This window comes from Panthera tigris, chromosome F2 (assembly GCF_018350195.1).
Source record: "Panthera tigris isolate Pti1 chromosome F2, P.tigris_Pti1_mat1.1, whole genome shotgun sequence".
Lineage (NCBI taxonomy): Eukaryota > Metazoa > Chordata > Mammalia > Carnivora > Felidae > Panthera > Panthera tigris.
In genome coordinates, this window is record NC_056676.1 from 50126921 (window position 1) to 50130672 (window position 3752).

Genomic DNA, 3752 nt, shown 5'->3' on the forward strand with positions numbered 1-3752 from the left:
AAGTTAGAAATTCTCAGATTTGGCTTTCAAAAATTCAATAGAATATAACTCTGAATAGTTATAATCATAAAGGATACATCTAAAATACTTAAAAAAATAAGTTTAAAAGATGGAAAAACATGTATTAGAATATCCCAGGGGCGCCTGAGTGGCTCAGTCAGTTAAGCCTATGACTTCAGCTCAGGTCATGATCTTGCAGTTCATGGGTTTGAGCCCCACATTGGGCTCTGTGCTGACAGCTCAGAACCTGGAGCCTGCTTTGGATTCTGTGTGTGTGTCTCTCGCTCTGCTCCTCCCCCACTCATGCTTCTCTCTCTCTCTCTCTCTCTCTCTCTCTCTCTCTCTCAAAAATAAATAAACATAAAAAATTTAAAAAAAAAGAATAACGTAAAGAAAGTTGGTCTACATTTTCAATAACAGACACAGTAGAATTTACAGAACTCCCGTCTACATGCTTTAGAAGCACAACAACTTACAGAATCAATGGGAGAAGGAGGAAGGCAGTGGAAACACCAGGAAACAAGGAAGCTTAGAAAGAAATCAGGAAGCAAATGTTGTAAGACATTTGTGCAGGAATAGCCTGGCCAGGGTGTCACCACAGCTGCCGCAACTGTCATCACCTCTGTTGCTGCTACTGGGAGGATTCTGACTCTCAAAATTCCTGATTCCTTGGTTTCCTCACTTACTGCTCAGAGTCCCGGGAGCTCACATCTAGCTGACTGAGCTTGTGCTTCATGCTGCCCCTGGCTGTTAGAAGATACTTGTAGGAAGGCTTGGATTCCAGGAGAGAGGCAGGTGCTAGGAAGTGCTCTCTGGCCAAACGATCAGTTGAGGAGGAGAGGAAATTCACGGGAAGGAAACTGGGGAGATTTTATGAAGAATGGTATGTGAGACTGTTTTAAATGTCTGGAAAGATACAAACAATTAGAAGCAATTACCAGTGTGGAAGTAAAGAGACAGGTTAAAAACGGTGTTTTGAAAATTCTACATACTTACATACAGTGTTGCAATTTTTTAACGATGAAATTGCACTCAGGCATGGCTTGTGTATTTTTAAAAATAGGTTTTAAAATTATACTTAAAAAAGAACTTTTGCCTTTAAGAGTGAGAATTATATTACCCACAGCACTTTTAAACTTTCATGGGAATAATTGATGAAAAACTCGCTTCAGCAAAATTCAAGGGAGGAGAAATCTCCCTGGGACTGCAGAGATTTCACCGTTGGCTAATCTACTTTTTTTTTTTTTTTCCTTGAAATGCGTTGGCTTCATCTACCTTTAGAAGTTCCTTCTGTTGAAAACTCTGGATCATTTTTTTCTCTCTCTGAAGCCAGCCAGATACTTTGTAGTCAAATAAATTGTCAGAAAAATTGCTGTATCTAGAGATTTTCCTGTAGTAAAAATGTGGCCACTGCCTTCTCAGAGTAGCTCATCACTTAAGATTATATTTAAAAACCCATCAAAAATAAAAGCTGTACTATGTAAATTTTGAATTAACCATGCTCTTAGGGAAATTTACTATTACATATGTGTAGGAGTGCTTGTATATGTACGTGTGTGTGCTTATGTATTAGTGACAAAGACAGAAAGACAGAGACAGAGAGACAGATGCAGAAGGAGAGAAAGACTCACTCTAACTCTGTAAGGCCATTCTGGATATTTATACTCCAAGAGAAATGACCTGGAGCATAAAACTGAAATTTGTACCTTTACTTATCTAACACTGAAACTGAAGTTAGTTGTCTACAACATAATCCAGGAGGGTCACATTTTGGAGGTTTCTTCTGTGATACCTATGTACTCATTGACTGATTATCTGATTAATTCCTTTATTGCTTTAGCAAATCTCTATTAAGTGATTCTTCTGTGGCAGTTTTCCTGCTAGACAATAAGGACCAAGAGTAAATCAAACACAGGATAGAGGAGACACATGCAACTAGCCAGGCGATTAATGTAATGCAGTGTGATGTGTCCTAGGATGTCTGGATGCTTTGTGAGCTCAGAAGGAAGACACAAATTCTAGACTGGAGTGAAGATTTGGTGGGGGAGAGGTTTTGGGTATGTCAAGAAAGCAACCTTGGACTGAATCTAAAGCGCGAAAACTATAGTAGAAAGATAAAAGAGACTTTAAATAACTAAATAATTGACAGGGTGCAATCCCCTAAAGATTCTGAGGCAACCAGATAGAAGATTTTAGGGATATCATTGTTTTTAATGGGTAGGGAAGATTTCTATTTGAAGCATGCATGACTCTGGATTGGTAAGAGAGGATCTATAGTGGATATCTGCTGTTTTTTATTGCCCAGAACTATCATCTGAATTCCTTTTGGGGAATTAGCTCATCCCCTGACACCACACACACACACACACACACACACACACACACACACGCACCATTCCTGAGGTGGAACACAGGATCTTGGACCCACCCCTAGTCATTGGTCAAGTCTCCAGCATAAGACCCAACTAAAGTAAAACCCAGAACTAAAGTAAAGACCCAGAACTAAAGTAAAACTCACTTGAAAATTCCCAGGAAAGAGTTGTTCATTCTTTTCTGTTAGGCCTTGAAACCTGAGAGAATTTGGGGCTGGAGCTCCAGGCAACCTCTTGCTACCATGTGACGCTTGATGCTGAAGCCAATATGACAGAAGGCAGAGTAAAGAGATGGAGAAAAACCAACTCCTAATTATATTTTCTGGGCCCTGAATCCAGGCTTGCTCTTCTATGTGAGCCAATAAATTCCCTTTCAGCCTAAGTGAGTTGGTTGTATTTTCTTTCACTTGCAACCAAGAGTTCTAATTGATGTAGTCCCCAAAGAGGAAGACATAGGGGTTGGGGGGCAGGGTGAAAGGGAACAAGCTAATGTTTACTAAGCAACTATTTTGTCCCCACCTTCTAAAGCTGGATGCTGCTATTTTCTTGTTTTTAAGTAAAGTCCACAATATTCTAGGAAGCCAAAAGGAGAGTGTCTTAGCACAAAGGTCTGCCTAAGTATAAATTCTATTCATTTTGCATTACACTGTGTGTGCTGTCAGTGTGAGTTTTACTCTAGGCTGGCATTTCTTTCATTGTGACTCAGGGAACACCAGCATCCTGTGAAATGTTAATGAATGTCACATGAAAAAATCCTTAATATGTAAGAAAAAAATTAAACATACTTATGTGTTAATATTATTTTATATGTCTTTTGTAAATGGTTCAAAGCGTCTGATGAGAGACTACCTGCAGCATGGACTAAGGATGGTTAAAAATTATGCTTTGGTACATAGGCAACATTGTCAACCTTATACAGTGTATTGACCTATAGTTTTTATTCGAGAATTTGAGTTTATGGCTCTAACTTTTTGGGGAGACGTTATTCCATGTGTTTTGGCATTACGGGTTCATACGGCATATGGATATGTGGCTGACAAAGGGAAGATATTAATTGAAAAACAGACTTCAAAAGTTCTCAGGTAAAACAACAAAGAAAATTAGAATGATTTAAAGTAAATGTGATTAATGACAATTGTAAATTTCCAAACACAATTTTGAGGTGAACTTTCCAAGATTGAATAGGTAAGTATTTTGGGAACTGCCAGATATAAGAGTTAAAACATTAAATTTGTGTTATTCTCTTTGCTATAATTTGCTTTTGAAAATGAGAATTTTATAATTTTCTGGGATTAAAACAAAATATTAGAGTATATTTGATGCTGTGCTTAAAATTAAGAACTAACTCAGAAACATTATTTGTACTATTTAAGTAACTAT